At 39.5% G+C, this 21,200-nt stretch overlaps 1 non-coding gene across 1 annotated transcript; it reads right to left on the bottom strand.

Moving 5' to 3' along the window:
• Window positions 1–20,618: 20,618 nt before the first annotated feature.
• LOC124076157 (U6 spliceosomal RNA) lies at window positions 20,619–20,725 on the bottom strand. Its single transcript, XR_006846263.1, has one exon. It is a non-coding gene; the product is annotated as a U6 spliceosomal RNA (small nuclear RNA).
• Window positions 20,726–21,200: the final 475 nt, after the last annotated feature.

Raw genomic sequence — 21,200 nt, 5'->3', positions numbered from 1 at the left:
ACCCAGACCCCAAGCACAGCAGTGTGGGTACCTGGGCACTAAAGCTAATGGCCTGTCCTGGGCCATCCTGAATTGACTCCAATAAATTCATATTAAGAAAAACCCCAAGGAATTTCATTTTCCATATGGCATACCGTTTCAGCCCTTAGGAAAAGAAAGGACAGAGAAAATTAGAAATTCCTGCTTGACAAATAAATGGCAATACATTGGATATTGGATAGGAAAACTGTTGAATGAGAAGGGTTGTTTCTGAATTTATAATTCCCAAGATTACTTTGAGGGATTCATCAAGGAATCTTATTTTATTTATTTAAAATATTGATATGTTTATTTGAATGAATATAGGCAAGTGATGATGATTTTTCTATTTATGATATTGATACAAAATTTCCCCTTTTGCTGGATGTAGTAGTGTACACCTGTAATCCCAGCTACTCAAGTGGCTGAGACAGGAGGACCCCAAGATCAAGACCAGCCTCAGCAACTTAGACAGACCCTGTCTCAAAATAAAATAAAATAAAATACAAAGGGCTGGGGATGTATGTAGCTCAGTGGTAGAGTGTCTCTGGGTTTAATCCCTAGTACTTCAGAAAAAAAAATTCCTTTGGAGTACATTTAAGTAAAACAGCAAGAAGTTCTTTTAAATATAATTTTTAAAATTTTAAATTGAAATTTTATTTTTGATTGTATATATTTAATACATACAATGTGAATACAAACAAACATTTCTATATGTTGATACGCGTATAGTGAAATGATTATTATGGTCAAACAAAGTAACATACCTGTCTCTTTCTACAGTTACCTTGTGTGTGTGGAAGTACATGGCCTATTCAGCTTTACTTACACCAACACACCATTTCCCAGCTGTGTATGAGAGTGCTAGTCATTCCATATCCTCACCAGCACCTAGTGGCTTTTATTTTTAATTTTTTAATTTTATTATTTTGTAGTACTGAGGATTGAACCCATGTGTGCTTACTACTGAGCTACAACTCCAGACCTTTTTATTATTATTATTATTATTATTATTATTATTATTATTTATTTTGAGACAGAGCCTCTCATTGGTAAATCACTGAGGCTGGCCTCAAATTTCCAAATTTCTGGGATTACTGGTGTGTGCCACCATGCCCAGCATGACAAATCTATTTTATCCATTTTCTTCATCCCCCATCTAGAGGTAATTACTATCCTAACTTTGATGTTCACTCTTCTCTGATTTTTTTTAAAGTTTTTTAAAAATATGTTTAATTGTAGGTGGACACAATACCTTTATTTTATTTATTTATTTTTATGTGATATGCTGAGGATTGAACCCAGTGCCTCACACATGCTAGGCAAGTGCTCTACCACTGAGTTATAACCCCAGCTCCTTCTCTGATGTTTTTATATTTTAATTGCATATTATGTATATATAGGCAAGATATTATTTACATCTTAAAACTTTATATAGATATCATGCCATAAGTATCCTTCTTCAACATGATTTTATTGGTTAACATGATTTTGAAATGTAACCATGTTTGTTCATTCTTGATGGTTGGCAGATACATCAGTAAACAAAGGTGATAAAGATCCCTGTGAATTATATTTTATGTTTGAAAGGAGATCATGTTAGAAAGAAAACACTGCAGAGCAGGAGATTTAGAAAACTTCAAGGGCAGGAGCATTTATGGTTGTAAGTTGCATGTTCCAGGTAATATCAGAAAAACATCGGGGCGGCTTGTAGTAAGTTAGGGCATGCTAGCCAAGGTTCTTGTAGAACACTACGAGGATTTTGCTTTCATGGAAATGAACTGGGAACTATTTAGGGTTTTGAGTATTCTATTATAGGCTGGTACATTAAAGTATCTTTCTCCTATTAGTAAACATTTAAGTTGTTTCCATATTCTGTTATACATAATTCTACAAGTTAATGTCTTCCTTCCCTCCTGCCTTTCTTTCTTCTTCCAGGGCTGGAGATCAAACCCAATACCTTGTGTATGCTAGGTAAGAGCTCTACCGCTAAGCTACACCCCAGTCTCCTGGACATTTTTTTTTTTTGTGTGTGTGTGTGTGTTGCTGCGGATCGAACCCAGGGCCTTGTGCATGTGAGGCAAGCACTCTACCAACTGAGCTGTATCCCCACCCCTCCTGGACATTTTTATATTTGTCCCTTGGAGCACATGTAGGAGAATTTTTCTAGATGGAGAGTTACTGAAACCAGATTCAATGGTGCACACTTGTAATCCCAGCAACTTGGGAGACTGAAGCAGAAGGGCTGCAAATAAGAAACCAACATGGACAATTTAGCAAGACTCTGTCTCAAAATAAAATTAAAAGGGCTGGGGAGGTAGCTCAGTGGTACAGCACCCATGGGTTCGATTTCTAGTACCACCAAAGGAAAATAAAACAAATGAAAAAGCAAAAACAAAAAATATATATTAGAAGAGGAGTTACTGGATCATATGATATTTGCCCATTCAAGGTTATGAGTTATCACCCAGCTGCCCAGCCAAGGAGATGCTACTCTTTACACTGGCCACAGCCCATATAGAAGTTTCATTTGCTGTTCAGCCTCACCAACCCTTGAAAGATTTCTTTGTGGTTTCAATTTGCATTTCCTCATCCCTGCTAAAGTTGAATGCCTTTTCTCATGTTTACTTGTGGTCTGGGTTTTTCTTCTTATTGCAGGTTTATGGCCTTTGATCATTATTCTATGAAGATATTTCTTAGCCAGGCAGGGTGGCACACACCTATGATCCCAGCAGCTTGGGAGGCTGAGACAGGAGGATGTAGACTTCAAAGTCAGTCTCAGCAATTTAGCAGGCCCTAAGAAAATCAGTGAGACCCTGTCTCTAAATAAAATATAAATATAAAAAAGGGCTGGGGATGTGGTTCAATGGTTAAGTGCCGCTGAATTCAACCCCCAGTACAAAAAAAAAAAATTATCCTTTAAAAATTGATTTTGATAAGTTGTTTTGTTTTTGTTTTATCTAGGCCTGGTACAGTGATGCACACCTGTCATCTCAGCTCCTCAGAAAGCAGTAGGATCACAAGTTTGAGGCTGTCATGGGCAATTTAGGGAGATCCTGTATCAAAAAGTAAAGAGTACAGTGGTACAGTGTCACTAGGAGCAAATCCCAGTATGAACAAACAAAAAAGGTTAAGATGATAACCTTGTATGTATGTGTGTGTGTGTGTGTGTTTGTGTGTCTATGTGTGTGATATTGGGAATTGAATCCAGGGTCACTCTACCACTGAGCTACATTCCCAGTCCTCTTCATTTATTTTGAGGCAGAATCTTGGTAAATTGCCCTGGCTGGCCTCAAAGTTGCGATTCTACTGTCTCATCTTCCCAGATTGTTGGGATTACAGATATGAGCCACTGCACCTGGCTGTCATGTATATTTTACCACAATGACTAATGAGAATTTTTAAAAAGGAGAAAACAAAAAATAAACTATGCAATATTGGAAGAATGCACTCTAGGCTTAAGAACTGGGACTTGTATTAGGTGGTATATGCCTGTAATCACATCCACCTGGAAGGCTAAGGAAGAAGGATCACAAGTTTGAGGCCAGCCTCAGCAATTTAGCCAAGACCTAAGTAAAAAAGGCTGGGGATGTGGCTCAGTAGTAAACACCCCTGGGTTCAATCCCTAGAACCAAAAATAAAAAATAATAAAATAAAAGACCTGGAGGGCTGGGGCTATAGTTCAGCCACAGAGCACTTGCCTTGCATGTGTGAGGCACTAGGTTCGATCCTCAGCATCACATCAAAATAAATAAAGATATTGTATCCATGTACAATTTAAAATAAAATAAAAGACCTGGAGATGTAGCTCAGTGGTAAAGCACCCAATCAAGCCCAAATACCAAAAACTGTGAACTATTTATGCACACTCAAATAATGCGTGGGCTTGGTGTAGGTACTTTAAAATATTGAATGAATAATTTAGATAAAAATCCTCCTGCCAACATCTACAGCCAAGTAGGGGCCCCTACAAGAAATAGAAAAAAGTGGTTCTGGCAGGAAGAGGCAGGGAACAGTGATATGAGGGTAGAGGCAAGCTGTTCAGGCTCCCCTTGAGCCTGACAAGACTCAGGCTGGGCTGAGAGGCAGTTGCAGGAGAAGATTCCATGAAGGTGGAGCCAGTGGAAGGGGTTCTGGAAATTGGTCTGAGTGTGCTGAGAACCCCACCAGCCTTCTGGGTCCTCTGAAAAAAGACTGAGACATTACTTGGGACTTCTCTCCCACCTCCCTCCAGCCAGACTGGTCCTGTGACTTTTCTACTCTACTTCTGTCCCTCCTCTAATTGGCCCTTCCCTTCCTGCTTGTTGCTACCAGCCTGGAACTTTTTAGTTGGTCTCTTCCCCTCTAATCTTCTCTAACTGAACTTAGGCAAAGTAACCTTTCTAAAAATCAGTTTTTATATTTTAAGTATTTGATGATGAACTCCATCTTCTATTTATTAAAACCTAAACTTAGATGTTTGAAGAACTTTGTAGAACTCAGTTCTTTAGCAACTGGTTCTTCCTCTATACATTCCATGGGTATTTGGTCTTTAAACTTTTTGTTTTGTTTTGCAGTGCAGAGGAACTCAACCAGGGCCTTGCACAAATGTGGCAAGTGCTTTACTAAGAGCCACATCCTGCCAAGTACAGTGGCTCACACTTGTGGTCCCAGAGACTTGGGAGGCTGAGGCAGGAGAACTGCAAATTCAAAGCCAGCCTCAGCAACTTAGAGAGGCCCTAAGCAACTTAGTGAGATCCTGTCTCAAAATGAAAAATAAAATAGGGCTGGGGCATGGCTGAGTGGCAGAGCATTAGCCTAGCACATGTGAGGCACTGGGTTCAATCCTCAACTCCACATAACAAATAAAATAAAGGCATTCTGTTCATCTACAACTACAAAAAACAAAAAACTAAATAAAATAAATAAAAGTCTTAGTGTTAGGATGAATTAAAATTTCTTAATCATTTATCTGGATTTTTATGTTTTAATTATGCATTTTCAAGAGGAGGGGTTATCTAAAGAATAATCATATATGTGCATACATTAAAATGGACCACAGTGACTTATTTGTAGTTGTCAGTTCCCTGCTGCCTAGTTTGTTAGAGCATTTGAGCACACATTTTAATTTTCCTTTAATTAAAATGTACAGTATTTTCAGTGTTGCATTCAACTATTTAGAGTATGATTTCCACCTTGATGTTTTAATATCCTAGGCATATGCTGTAATAATATTTTAGAAAATGTTTGGAGTTTAAGAAATAACTTGTGTTACTAATTTGTATAACCCATATCTGTGCAATGGAATATAAATATCACAAAGTTAAAAAAAAAAAAATAAAATAAATAAATTGGGGATATGACTCAGTGATTAAGCACGGTGGGTTCAATCCTCAGTACCAAAAAAAGCCACATGACCAGTTTACCTTTTAAAAACTTTTATTATGGAAAAATTAAACATACACAAAAGTAGAGAATACATCAAACCCCTGTGTCCCTTGCATAACTTCAGCATTTGTCAACATATGGTTAGCCTTGTTACATCTGTATCCCCTGCCAACTGCCTGGACTACCATTCTCTGGACTGATGAGCTTTCTAAAATCTTTGCTTTTTCTGATTTTCAAATAATGTTGTTTTTTTTTTTAAAAGAGAGAGAGAGAATTTTTTTAATATTTATTTTTCAGTTTTCGGCAGACACAACATCTTTGTATGTGCTAAGGATCGAACCTGGGCCGCACGCAGGCCAGGCGAGCACGCTACCACTTGAGCCACATCCCCAGCCCCTCAAATAATGTTTCTTATAAAAATTTGAACCATCACAAATGTTTAGAACAAAGAATGTGAAAGCTTCCTTTAAACCCACATTTTTTTTTTTAGTTATATATGGACTCAGGTGCCTTTATTTGTTTTTGTGTGGTGCTAGGATTGAACCTAGTGCCTCACACTTGCAAGGCAAGTGTCTACCACTGAGCTATAGCCCCAGCCCTCCACATTCTTGATATAATCATTGTTCATAGTTTGGTATAGGTCCTTTCAGATTTTGTGCTGTTAACATATAACAATATTAACAACTATTTCATCTGTTTTGCAAATTGCTTTTTCCACTAAACAGTATATCTTAGGTTCCATAGTAGTTGGAGCAGATCTACTTTGTTTTTCTAACAGCTGGATTACTTACTCTACAGAGAGTAAGATGATAACCTTGTATGTATGTATATATGTATGTGTGTGTGTGTGTGTGAGTGTGTTTGTGTGTCTATGTGTGTGGTATTGGGAATTGAATCCAGGGGCACTCTACCACTGATGTATTTAACTAGCTCCCGCTGGAGGACAGAGTGACCAGCTTCCCATCTTTTCACTGCTATGCACAACGTTACCGTGTACGTGTTTTTACATATACCTGTATTGTACAAGTATTTCTCTAAGAAAGGATCTCAGAAGCACATCTGCTTGGTCCACAAAGACATATGAACTTTAAACAGGTGCTGAGAAATGCATAAACAGCATATTAAAGAACTTCTTCTGCCACATTACTAGGTATAATTAATCTACCCCAGCTTTACCAGTCTGATAAGCTAAAACTAGTATTTCATTATGATATGAATCTCTCTCTTTTTTAAAAAAAAATATTTTATTTTAGTTGTAGTTGGACACAATACCTTTATTTTATTTTTATGTGGTGCTGAGGATTGAACCCAGAGCCCGACATATGCTAGGAGAGTGCTCTACCCCTGAGCCACAACCAATCCCAAGAATTAAAGAATCTTTTTAATTCTCTGTTTTAATCTCTGTTTACCAATCATCAGAAGTCCCAGTAGGGGTGGAAAAAGTGCGGTTACTGGTAGGAGAACAATCCCGAGGGAGTGTCTGATCCTGGAAAGGTGGGTGGGGTCTAGATGGCCCAGTGCCCTGGGGATCAGGCTGGCCTGGATTGATCCTACTGTAAGATAAAAGGAGCAACTGGAGAAATCTGCACCAGTTCCTCTGGGTTTAGACTTGTCCTTTATTAGAGAGCCTGAAAATCCAGCCCTGCCTTTGGCTTCATATTTGGAAGGAGAATTCCAGAGAAGCTCAGCTTCTGGCCAGTTCTGCAACCCCCACCCCCATTCGCCTTCAAATGCACCAAATAGGATTCTAGGCAAAGATGGCAGATGTTGGAATCATTGGAAAATTGAGAAACAAATTATTCATATAAGAAATTTTTGTAAAAATTGTAATGCCTGAATTTCTGTACCTTTCAGTATTTACAGTAAATAATGTTAACCTAAATTATTCCCTGCATAAGACCTGAATTCAGAAAATTACATGGATTTGGTGGCTACATTAGTTGGATTGGTCAACCAATATTCCCAAATGGTTCCTGAGTTACAAGATATTGTTTTCTCTTCTTTCTATCTTTCTTTCTTTCTTTTCTTTCTTTCTTTCTTTTTCTTTTGTTTCTGTGTGTGTGTGCACGCGCGCAGAGGATCAAACCCAGGGCCTCATACATGCTAGGCAATCACTTTACCACTGAGCTACCCCACTAGCTCTTCAAGGATTGTTGATAGACACAGAATGCAAACTGAATAAGAGAGACCTGGTCTGGAGAGAATATGATTTTATTTCAAAATGAACTGTCAAGCCTGTAGAAGGCTCTGCCTGGATTTCAAGCACCCCACCACCACCACCAAAAAAATAAATAAATAAATAAATAAAAAATCAAGATCATAAAAACAAGGAAAGGCTAAAGAATTCTTGTACAGGAGATTAAGAAAACAAGACAACTAAATACAACATATGATTCTGGATTGGCTCCTGATGTAGGAAAGAAAAAGCCATAAAGACCTTTATTAGGACAATTAGTAAAATTCAAATGTGAATTTCAGATAACAGCAATTTAACAATATTAAATTTTCTAAATTTAATTGTTGTACTGTGATTATTTAAGATGTCCTTAGTATTAGCAGGGGAAGATGGAACTATTTAGCAGTGAAAGTCTACAACTTGTTCTCAATTAGATCATTACAAAGACAATAATAATATATAATGTATATGGAATGATAATGAAAATGTCACAAAAATAACTGGTTGAATCTAAGTGAGGAGTGTTTGGGAGTGTTTTTGCAACTTTTCTATACATTTGACATGTTTTTCTGGATAGAGTTAAAAAATAAGAATGTCTTTTAAGACATAGAAGGGAATGACTTCAGTGGTTGGTTAGAGCGGCTCCCTGTTACTCTGGGAGGAGAGGGCTGTGCTAGGTGAGCAGCATCCGATGCCTGAAGCCAGCCCTCCTAGTGCCACAATGATGTCTCTTGTTCCTGGGTGTCCCTAGTGTTACATCAATGGATGTGCTCATGGAAGTGCCTCTCAGAAGATGATAACCAATGGCCTAGCCCCCAAATAAAATCAGTTTGGGGAAAAAGGTTTCACTTTCCACCTTTTCCCAAATTTGCCCCTGAAAATCAAGCAATTTATGCAGCCCTGGCAGCAAAACCTAGCCTATACCACCTCTGTTAGAGGGTGGAAGTAACCTGTGCTTTCTCACTTTACATTTTCTTTTTCTTCCAGGTGAGCTCAGGAATGCTTTGAAGTTTCCATAGATTTGAGTTAATCATTTGCATAACACAATCTGACCACTCCATTCTTTCCTATTAGAAAGAAGCCTTCCTGGCGGGCAAGGTGGCACATTCCTGTAATTCCAGTGACTCTGGAGGCTGACCTAGGAGGACCGAGAGTTCAAAGCCAGTCTCAGCAACTTAGTGAGGCACTAGCAACTCACTGAGACCCTGCTCTAAATAAAATCTAAAAGGGGCTGGGGATGTCGCTCAGTGGTTAAGCACCCCTGAGCTCAATTCCTAGTACAAAAGAGAGAGAGAGAGAGAGAGAGAGAGAGAGAGAGAGAGAGAGAGAGAGAGAGAAAGGAGCCTTTCTTTTTCTCCTAAACCTCTAACAAGTTGAGGTTCTTCAGAAGCTTCCCCAGGACCCGTAGATGGTGATTTGCCTGTCAGTTCAGCCAGCGGGAACTGGAACACAGTGAGTCCAACTGGGGCTGGGAGAGTGGTGAAGGCTGGGGTGAAACTGTCTAAATCCGTGTACCCATGAATGTCGAGCTGAGTATGATGCTGGGTTATATCTTGAACATTCACTCCATTTTTGTTGCAAAACATGACTGTTTCATGGCAGAACTTGATAGAATTCGAAAATGTTTTTCTTTGAGTACTATGTAGATTTGCCTGGGAGACTACAAGTTCTGGGTGCTCCTTACAAAGTTGAACTACAGTCAGTGAAGAGTATCTATTTGGTGCCTTTTTAGGGGTTGAGTGGTGAACCAGATAGTGAAGAAGCTCAGAGAAATAAGGGTCAATGGGTTGCAACAATGCACTATATCAGTGCAGAAAGTATATCAAAGCAATTACTGGGAGATTGCACGATGATTTTTCCCCCCTTGTACTAGGGATTGGAATCCAGAGGTACTTTACCACTGAGCTGTATCCCCATCCCTTTCTATTTTTTATGTTGAGACAAGGCCTTGCTAAGTTGTTTAGGGCCTCATTAAGTTGCTGAGGCTGACCTTGAACTTGTGATCCTCCTGCGACAGTCTCCCCAGCAACTAGGATTACAGGAATATGCCACCATGCCCAGCAACAATATGTATTTCAAATCAAAAATTTGTTCATGATTTTAAAAAGTTTATTGTCCAAAAAAAAAAAAAAAAAAGTCAGAAGTCACAAGTGGGGCATGGGTAATTTCGGAAACTCCCAAGGCTGAGGCAGAAAGATCGTAAATTCAAGGCAGCCTGGGCAATTTAGTGAGACCCTGTCTCAAAATAAAACATAAAAAAAGGACGTAGGGGGCTGGGTTGTAGCTCAGTGATACAGCACTTGCCTACCATGTGTGAGGCACTGGGTTTGATCCTCAGCACCATATGAAAATAAAGTAAAGGTATTGTGTCCGTCTACAACTAAAAAAAAAAAAAAAAAAAAAAAAAGACATAGGATGTAGCTCAGTGGTAAAATAAAGCTCCCCTGTGTTTAATCCCCAGTAACAACAACAACAACAAAAATCAGAAATAAGAAAAAAAACATTTGCATGTATGTCAGTTGGAGGGCTAAATCTAAGTAAATTTAAACAGACCTGTTAGAAACTGAGGCCAAAGACACGTGAGTAGACAGTTAAAGAAAAGGAATACAAATGGGTCTTAAAAATATGAAAAGGGACACAACTTCACTCCCTACTAAGAAAAAGGCACATTGAAATTTCAATGGAATACCTTTATCCTTTGGCTAAGAACCAAAGGTTGATGACACTGTTGGAGAGGGCTGAGGAAACATGCTGCTTCCCATCTCAGAGAAGTGTGCTTTGGAACAAACTCCTTGCAGGACAAGTTGGGCAAAACTTTCAAATTAAAAATTCATATTCTGGCCGGACGCAGTGGCACATGCCTGTAATCCCAGCAGTTTAGTAGGTTGAGGCAGGAGGACTTCAAATTCAAAGGCAGCTTCAGCAAGCTTCAGCTTCAGTGAGGCCCTAGGCAAGTTAGCCTCAAAAATAAAATATAAAAAGGGCTGGAACCCTTGGGTTCAATCCCCAGTATCATAAATAAATAAATAAATATATAGATAGATAGAGAGATAAATAAATAAATAAAAGGTTATACTGGAAACTGGGAATGTAATTCAGTGTTAAAGCAGGTACTTAATTGTCCCCTGAGCATCCCCCATTCCCCAATGAAAACCAAACCAAACCAAAAAACAAAATAAACTTCTGAAACCCAGCAATTTCACTGCTTGGAATTTATCCTACACACATACTTAAAACTTGCAAAATGTCATACTGTTAAGTGAAAAAAGCAAAGTGCAGAACAAGATAGCAATGGGTATACACATAAAATCATGTTAACCAACATATGCCTGTAATCCCAGTGACTCAGGGGACTGAAGCAGAAGCATCCAAGTTTGAGGACAGCCTCAGCAATTTAGCAAGAGTCTGCCTTAAAACAAAAAATAAGATAGAGGACTAGAGATGTAGCTCAGTGGTAGAACCCTCCTTGGGTTCAATCCCCAGTTACCTCCAACTCCCACCACCATAGATAAATCAGGTGGTTACTTTTCCCAATTGCTGGGTAGTTTGTTTCCATGTTTTTATGAGGGTATATCAGTTTTTGTCCACAAAAACTTGGGAGGACCCAGATTATTAAACTAAGGAGATCGAGAAACAGATTTGTGACACCAGCCATCGTAGCATCATCGTTATTTGTTAAGCAGGCTGTTATTTTTTTTTTCCCCTCATACTCATAATAACCCTGTGAGGTAGGGAGGAAAACTTCCACTTTGTAGCTGAGGAAAGGGGTTTAAAGGAAGTGAAGTGACTTGTCTTGGGGCACATAGCTGGAATGGTGACACAGACCAAGATTAGCTGGGTTACCAAACCCCTGCTCTAAAGCTCATCTGCTTAGAGCATTTCTAAGACTTTTGATAAACATTGCCAAATTACTCTTCAGGCCTGATGGCAGAGCTGAATGGTAATGCAGGCCTATAATCCCAGCTGCTTGGGAGGCTGAGGCAGGAGGATCTCAAGTTCAGATCAGCCTGGGCAATTTAGTGAGACCCTGTCTCAAAATAAAATAACAAGGGCTGGGAATGTGGCTCAATGATAAGAGTGCCCCTGGGTTTAATCCTCAGTATTGTTTTAAAAACAATTAGCCAATGCAATCAGAGGTTTCCTTACAGCTTCCAGACCCTTTCATTTATACAGCAGACCCAAATCCTAGAGGTCTCGCCTATTCAGAGGCTTATTCAGATTGATAAAGGTGGCAGGAAGAAGTTGGATGTGACATTTAAACAAAAGCAACACTAAACACAAGATCTGTATACTGTTCTTTGTAACAGAGTAACAAAGGTCTGGGGTCACCAACACTGAAATGACCCCTCTGCTTGATTGTTGAGGTGCTGGCTGTTGATGGCCTCAGGGCTTGCCAGCTGGGACCCTGCCCAGGAGAAAGCCTGTCAGTTTGCAGAGCCTTCTGCCCTGCCTGCCCTGCCTCTTTCTCCTGCAGGCCACTGTTTTGCTCTGCTCTGCTCTGCTTGGGGTGGGGAGGTGGGGGGTGTCAGGCCGCGCCAGCAGGAAGGTTCAGTGGTGGGTTCCTGGGAAGGGAGCTGAGTGCAGGGTACCCTCTGAGCACAGTTGGAGGCGAGCGGCAAAGCCTGCTTTCCTTGGAGTTTTGTGTGCCTGACAGCGGCCCCTCAGCAAGGTGAATTCTTTCAGTAAGGGTCTCATTCACACGCTGCCAAGACATCCGCGATCTATTCTTGAATTCACACAAAAATTAAAAGAAAAACAACGGCCTGGCTAATTTGGAAAACTTGTGAGATGCAGCTGGTTCTCTTTGCCCTCTGAAATGCTGGGCCTTCCGGCCCCCGCCTTGGGGAGGTCTCCCAGGAGTTATTTTATACCCTGTGGCTCCAGGCCTCATTGTGACAGCTGAGTGACTTAGCTGGCACCGTGGGATGCAGAATGACAAAGGCACAGAGCATGGGCGGCCTGGTGGCATTCAGGGGAGGGTGATGGCAAAGGATGGCAAGGGATGGGGAAGCGGAAGGAAGGAGGGTACAAAGCTGGCATGGTGCTTGCGCCTCATGGATCCCCCACTCCAGCTCTTGCCCTGAGGGCCAGCAGTGGTATCCTTGCTCACTCCACCCTTCTGTGGAAAAGAATTCTATTTATTTTATTTTTTTAAAATTGGGGATTGAACTCAGGAACGCTTTACCACTGAGTTACATCCCAGTCTTTTTATTTGAGTCTGGGTCTCACTAAATTGCTGAGGGTTTGGCTAAATTTCCAGGCTGGCCTCAAACTTGACATCCTCCTTCCTTCAGCCTCCTGCCCCAGCTCCGTAAAAGGATTCTTGTATGAATTAAATGTGAGGCTTTTGCTGGCCAGAAAGTGGTACTTCCAGTATCCTTGTAGCCTGCAGACCAGGCCTTTCAAAGGCCTAACCTGAGATGGTCCTTTTTTTAGTTACTGCCAATTGTACCTCCTTTCAATCTCATCCATGAATCCAAGAAGCGCCAGGACTCCTTCCCTCTGACTCAGATGCCATTTTGCCCTCCTTGGTCTCTCATCTTTGTGCCCTGCAGTCCTTAGTGGTGCCAGCTTCTTTTTCCTCTGAAGGCCTCCAGTCTTGGTCCTATGGCTGAACATCCCACTGAGGCCACCCTGAGGAACGAGCTGCTTCAGGCCTGGACTTTGAGCTCAGACCTCATTAAGGGGCCAATGTAAGGGAATGAAGAGTCTGGCTGGCATTTCTGACCTCCTGCTAATTGTTCAACACCTCAGGGCCACAGTTTCCTTGTCTGTAAAATAGAGAATAATAGAAGTATTTAAACAGGATTGTTGTCAGGATCAAATGAGCCAATTCAGGGAAATCACTTAGCATTGTAAGTACTCCATAAGTGTTAGCTATTATTAATAACAATGTCACACCAAACACTCTAGAGCCATGTTCAGCAAACATGTTCCCTACGTCCTCTTCAGCATCCTGAGTTTCCACACTATTTATCCTAGAGATTTTGAGTGGAGCCACAGAATTACACAACAACATGCCAACGTCATTCCCCCAACTCTTTTAATTGACAAGAATAAAGTGTACTTCCCTTGGCCACCTTGTAAATCAGGTTCTTAGGTCATTAGCTGTTTCTTAGAGCTCCAAAACTAAGCTGAGAAATTGTAAGGAGGGCTCTGCACAGATTGGAGGCAGAATTTCTTTCTTTTTTTTTTTAGAGAGAGAGAGAATTTTAATATTTATTTATTTATTTTTTTAGTTTTTGGCGGACACAACATCTTTGTTTGTATGTGGTGCTGAGGATCGAACCCGGGCCACGTGCATGCCAGGCAAGCGCGCTACCACTTGAGCCACATCCCCAGCCCCAAGGAGGCAGAATTTCTTTCCCTTAAAATGCAGCCATATTTGCAAGAAACATCCATATTTCCAAAATAACTTACAGCCATGAGAAGGCCAATTATTGGAAACCAATGCATCAATTTCTGTCGTAGTTTGTTTTGTGCTGCTACAACAAAATACCCGGGCTTGTAATTTATAAGGGAAAAAAATTGTGTTGTATATTTTATGGATGATGAGAAGTCCAAGATTGAGGTGCCTCTTGGCTTTCTATTTCTAAGATGAATGCTATGTCCTCACATGGCAGAAGGCAGAGGGACTCTAAGAAAGGTATTTGTAGGACTGGGGATGTGGCTCAAGCAGTAGCGCTCTCGCCTGGCATGCGTGCTGCCTGGGTTCGATCCTCAGCACCAAATACAAACAAAGATGTTGTGTCCGCTGAAAACTAAAAAAAAAAAAATAAATAAATATTAAAAAAAAGAAAGGTATTTGTAAAGTATCGCATTTAGGTAATATATTAATTTAGGTTAAGCATCACTATATACTGTAGTACAAAAACATCAATATCTTTTGACTTATTACTATAAGAATTATTTCTCCTATTAGCATGTCAAAGCAACAGGGGGAGTCTGCTTCATTGAGTTACCCAGGGCTCCAGGACAATGGCAGCTTGGCCAACTTGTAGTTTGTCATCTGGAACACATAGCTTCTGAGATGCTACCAAAGGGAAAGAAAGGAATGGAGAATGACTCACTATGGTTCTTAACTTCTTGGACTAGGAGTAACACACATCACTCTAGATTGTTACCCATTGGCCAAAATTGGCTCCATAGTTCTAATATAATGGAAAAGAAGGCCTAGAAATACAGGGGAACATAGGAAATATTTGGTTGATGTTAAGTCTTTCTCCCACAAAGAGGTACTACAAACTACAAGTAAACTTGGAGTTGTTATTTCGGGTCATCAGTTGTTGGTTTTTTTTTTTTTTTTTTTTTTCCTATGCTAGGGTTTGGACCCAGGTGCACTCAATCACTGAGTCACATCCCCAGCCCTTTTAGTGTTTTGAGACAGGATCTCACTGAGTTTCTTGGGGCTGATCTTGAACTCACTAAGTTGCTGAGGCTGGCTTTGAACTCATGGTCCTCCTGCCTCAACCTCTTGTCACTGGGAATATAGACATGTGCTATTGTGCCTGGCTCAGGTCATCAGTTTTGTTTCAGGAAATAAATTCTAGCAGTCATTGCCAACTATTTACTAAGGATTATCACTCTAAGTGTGACATTGGGATTGAAAGAAAACAGAAGATATTACTCCCTAGTAAATGTGCCAGATCATATTAACCACCAAGTGAGGCACAGAGAGCAGAACAATAGGCAGCAAACTCCTGAAGGGGTCAGCTCAAATAATTGTGGGAATACAGTAGAGCTCTTGAAGATAGAGTATTCTTGCTGGGTGTGGTGTCACATACCTGTAATCCTAGCGATTTAGGAGGCTGAGATTTTGAGAGGCCAGCCTTAGAGAGACCCTGTCTCAAAATAAAAAATAAAAAAAGGCTGGGGATTTGTTTCAGTGGTAAACATTTCTGGGTTCAATCTCCAGTACCAAAAAAAAAAAAAAAAAAGCTATAGCATTCTTGATCTCAGAAAGGAAAAAACTGAGAAAGGAGTAGTTCCAAGTCCATGTGTATATGTATATGTATACCAGAGTAGAAAAAAATAGCATGTAATGTATATAGTATAAATAGAAGTCACTCGTTGGTTAACTGCTAAAATGTTAGCTGTTTAAAGATATTTTCTAATAAATACATGCAGCTTAGAGAAAGTAGTTTCGGATTGGGTATTAGAAGTACTACTTTATAGTGATTAGGAAATATATTCAATGAATACTTACAATGAAGACAGGGTCTTGCTAAGTTGCTCAGAGCCTTGCTAAATTGCTGAGGCTGATTTTGAACTTGTGATCCTCATGTCTCAGTCATCCTGAGTCACTGGGATTACAGGTATGCACCACCATGCCTGGCTTTACAATGAAATCTTTAAGTTTATGAGGCTTAAAGTCTAATTTGTGAGTTAAAAAAGATAGATTTTAGATAAGCAGAAAAATAACAGATCCCTTATTTTATTCAACATCATTTACATCAAAGTGTAAGGCACTTTGGAGGATATAAAGATGAACCACCCCCAACTCTGCATCTGAAGGAGTTTATTATATGAAACTGAACTATGTCCTCCTATAAGCAGTCTCTTGTTACTGGGAGACATTGCAAGCTGATTCCATTGGCTATCCTTGGGATGGAATTTGAAAGACGAACTTCAACTTGAAGTTGAGCAGTGAACTTGCTAACTTGTGTGATGTAATGCTGACTGCATTAGGCACCTTAGAGCTGGAAAAGCAAATTTAGAACCCCTGTCTGCAATTCTGTTGAAAAAAATGAAATATTTCCAGACATGGAATGATTATGATACTTGCAAACCATGTGAGGAGGCTCAGCATTCTAGTAAGTTATTTTTACTACTGTAGCTTCCTAAGCTGAAAAAATCAACCCAACCTTCAGTCACAAAAGGTACTTTTTAAAAAAATTCATTTTGTAGTTGTAGTTGGCTACAATACCTTTATTTTATTTATTTATTTATTTTTATGTGGTGCTGAGGATTGAACCCAGGGCCTCACACGTGCTACATGCTCTAGTCCTGAGCCACAACCCAGCCCACAAAAGGTATTTTGACTCAGGTAAAAAAACTCAAAGAATACCTGCTAAAATATGATCTGTTAGTGCTAGTGCCTACAATTATTTTTTTCCATTTTTTTAATTGTACACACTTTCTATGCCAGATAGATATAAAATTTTATAGTTAAAAAGTGTAATAGAAAAAAAAGAAAGTTATTAAAAAGTTTTATTCTTTTATCATCTTTAGTCATTTAACATACAAGAATACTCACTTTTTGTGAACCACAGGGTAAGTTAATAGAAATTTGTAGATATGGTAGTAGGGGCGCTCTACCACTGAGTGAAGTCCCAGCCCTTTTTATTTTGAGATAGGGTCTTGCTAAATTGCCAACACTGGCTTTGAATTCGGAATTTCCCTGCCTCAATTTCTTAAGTAGCTAAGATTACATAGTAGCTGGGATTATACAGTAGTAGTGATTATAGACATGTGCCACCATGCCTTGAAGAAGTTACTATTTAAGTAAATTGTAGGTTTTGAGGCTTGGCTAAGACTTTAGAAATGATGTGAAATAACTCCCTTGATTAAATCTATTCATTAATCTAGCAAATATTTATTGAGCATTTATAACATGTCAGGTGCTGTGCTAAACTCAGAGGATATAAGATGTCTACATGGGGTTTACTGCTATGTAAACCCAGTGACTTGGGAGGCTGAGGCAGGAGGATCATAAGTTCAAGGCCAGCCTCAGTAATTTAGTGAGGCCGTAAGCAATTTAGTGAGATGCTGTCTCAAAATAAAAAATAAAAAGGGCTGAGGATGTGGCTCAATGCTAAAAAATGCCCCTGAGTTCAGTCCCCAGTACAAAAAAAGGAAAAAAGAAAAGACAAGACAAGAAAAAGAAAATCCTAGTGATTGATCTATGGATACACATTAGTTGCTGGCAGAGATGGATAAAAATAAATCTGGATGCCCTACTTTTTATTTTTCATTACAGGGTATCAAGCCCAGGCTCTCCCACATGCTAGGCACCTACTCTACCACTGAGCTACATCTTTAGCTCCTGTCCTGCTCTTAATTTGGTGTTCTTTGCCATATTCCTTTGATGTGGACCCCTTGAGGGGCATATTTTTTTTTTATGTATTGAATATAAAATTAAAACACAACAACTTCCAATTATATAAACACATTGAATTTGTGCATACTAGAGAAAATAGTGATTAGATTGACATTGACCTATACTTATCCTTGGAAGAATATAAAGTAGTCCAGTAATTTCTTTTTTTTTAATTATTATTTTTTAGTTGTCAATGTACCTGTATTCTATTTATATGTGGTGCTGAGAATCGAACCCAGTGCCTCACACATGCCATGCAAGTGCGCTACCACTGAGTTACAACCTCAGCCCTAGTCCAATAATTTGTAAATGTACTCTGGTCAGGTAGCCAACCCAGAGAGTTTCAAGGACTATGTTAAAATGAAAATAAACATGTTGATGTTGATATAAAATTATCTGCTCTTGTTACACAGGCAGGGCTATCCTTAATTTGAAGAGTTTATGTAGCTTACTATTTTGTGGGTTAAAATGTCTTTTATTCAGGGTCGAGGTTGTGGCTCAGTGGTAGAGCATTTGCCTAGCATGTGTGAGGCACTGGGTTTGATCCCCGTATCGTTGTCCATCTATAACTAAAAAAAAATATTTGAAAAATGCCTTTTATTCCATGAAATCATGCAGATAGTAGATGACCATTAGTCCTTTTATTTATTTTTTTTAATATTTATTTTTTAGTTATCGGTGGACGTTACAACATCTTTGTTTGTATGTGGTGCTGAGGATCGAACCCGGGGCCACACGCATGCCAGGCGAGTGCGCTACCGCTTAAGCCACATCCCCAGCCCCAGAAGTCCTTTTAAAAAATGTTCTTGGCTGGGATTGTAGCTCAGTGGTGAGCACTTGCCTCACATGTGTGAGGCACTGGGTTTGATTCTCAGCACCACATAAAGATACATACAGGAAATAAAAGTATTTTATCCATTAAAAATGTTCTTATTTTAAAAATTAGAAATTGATGACTGTCAATTTCCTTGAATTGAATTCTTTTTGAAGTTTTATTGACTTACAACATTCAAAACTGAACAGAACTAAATCATACATTAGGGTGAGGGCTGGGGATGTGGCTTAGGCGGTAACGCGCTCGCCTGGCATGCACGGGGCACTGGGTTCGATCTTCAGCACCACATAAAAATAAAATAAAGATGTTGTGTCCACCGAAAACTGAAAAATAAATATTAAAAAAATCATACATTAGGGTGAAATTTTCTTTGGTACAGCCTGAGGGTAAAAAACTGAGGGTTTTTTTTTTTTTTTTTTTTTGGTACCAGGGATTGAACCCAGGGGTACTTAACCACTGAGCTACATCCTCAGCCCTTTTTTACTTTTTATTTTGGAACTGCGTCTCACTAAGTTGCTTAGCGCCTCACTAAGTTGCTTAGTACCTCGATAAGTTGCTGAGGCTGACTCTGAACTTTCGTTCCTCCTATCTTAGCCTCCTGAGCCACTGTGATTACAAGCATGTGCCACTGCACTCAGCAAAACTGAGTCTGTATTAGGATTATTTTATAATGATTAGTGAAAGACCCTCTTACTTTTGAGTTTCAAAAACAAAACGATTCTAGATGCAGTGATGCACACCTGTAATCACAGTGAATTGGGAGGTTGGTTGAGGCAGGAGGATCATAAGTTTGAGGCCAGCCTTGGCAATTTAGGGAGATCCCGTCTCAACATAAAAAATAAGGGGCTAGGGATGGGGTGTGGGCTGTTCATACAGAGAACTTGAGCTTGAATTTTTAAAAAATTATTATTATTTTTTTAGTTGTCAATGAACCTTTATTTTATTTATTGATATGCGGTGCTGAGAATCGAACCAGTGCCTCACACATACTAGGCAAGTTCTCTGCCACTGAGCCACAATCCCAGCCCTTGAGCTTGAATTTGCTAGCTAATTTAATGGTTTGACTGATCATCCTCTGCCTGCTGTGTCTTTGACTAAAGAAACCAGACTTTGTGAAATGGTGGGGACAGTTTCTAATCAGTGTTGGGAGAAGATTCCATGTGGCAGTTGGAAAGGGGTATACCTCCTACTAATTTTTTTTTATGACTAATTGAATGTAAATAGAATTTACTATGGGCGGGGCCCTGGACAAATAAGCTCAGGGTCCCTGCCTACTGCCTCCTTAGCCAATTTCCTTCATATGGACTTGTTAGGGCATCTGTAAATGTGGTATTTCTTATTAGGCTGTTTGATTGACTTGCCTGAGTAAGTAAACAAACCTAAAAGATCAAATCCTCTCTCTTGCACCTGCCCTGCACTTTCTCCTCTTTATTCAGGACTCAAGAACAAATAGGTCACTCTATGGAATCATCTTCAGTCCTGGCCCTTCTGGACAAGAAATATTTCCTTTTTATCTGGGGAAGAAGGATTCAGTTTAGGTCAATGGTTCGGATCCAAGGATTGAAGATTCAAGACAAGTTGTGGGCTAAAAATGTAGATTTGGGAGCCATCCTGAATCTGAACCTCTGAGGTTGGGCCAAGGGAGCTCAGATTCCAAGGTCATTCTGATTTCCAGTGATCTGTAGGCCACACTGAGCAGTATAATGAGGGATCACTAGTATTGGCTAGTGGTTGCTGGTGACAGCTATCTTACAGTGATGGAGGACAGGACAGATGAGCTTCTATTCATTTTTTTTTTTGTAGTACTTAAGTTTGAACCCAAGGCTTTGCACATGCTAGGCAAGTTCTCTTCCACTGAGATACATTCCCATCCCTTTTTAAAAAAAAAAAAACTTTTAAGATAATAATTTTCTTAGTCATACATTTGTTTGAAATGGTTAAAATGTACAGTGATATTATAAATGTCACATATCTGCTTTTTATTTCTAAAGTGAATTATATATTAATATATCTATAAATAATCTTTGATTTCTTTAATTTCAAAATATTTGCCATTTTTATTTCATGAAAATTTTTTATGCACAAACAGGGAAAGTCACACCATATTGGTGTGTTTTAATAAAAAAAGTATGGAATGCTTCACGAATTTGCGTGTCATCCTTGCGCAGGGGCCATGCTAATCTTCTCTGTATTGTTCCAATTTTAGTATATGTGCTGCCAAAGCGAGCACTCCCATTCCTTTTTGAGAGAGTCCAAATTGCTGAAACTGGTCTCAAACTTGCTATCCTCCTGCCTTAGCCTCCCCAATAGCTGGGATTACAGGCACACTCCAGCTAAAATGAGCTTCTTGATTTGTAATCCTATAGCCCAGTCATTTGCAAAATTTGCACTGTGCTTGGTTTTCAATTCAAGCTATTTCTAGGTTAACTTCTTAATTGAGCTATTTCACTCAGCAGAGGACCTGAGATACCACAGATAAGAGAGAGGTTTAGGAGTAAGCATTAAGTATCACTGGCTGGGTCTCTGTTATCCTTTCCAGTCCCACTTATCTGAAGAGCCAGATTTCTCAAAGGACAAGTAACCCTAGAAGGGAATATCAAGGGGAAAGGTTTCCCCTCTTTACCACACCCGTTAGAGAACTTTTTGTTTATTAAGAATAGAACCTTAAAAAAAAAATCAAGTTGTTGGATAAAGAGATTTTTGTC

The sequence above is a fragment of the Marmota monax genome, unplaced genomic scaffold (assembly GCF_021218885.2).
Source record: "Marmota monax isolate L192 unplaced genomic scaffold, Marmota_monax_Labrador192_F-V1.1 WCK01_AAM20220418_F8-fsc00019, whole genome shotgun sequence".
Classification (NCBI taxonomy): Eukaryota; Metazoa; Chordata; class Mammalia; order Rodentia; family Sciuridae; genus Marmota; species Marmota monax.
Note: the sequence above shows the minus strand (reverse complement) of the source record. Positions and strands in the feature narration are given on the sequence as shown.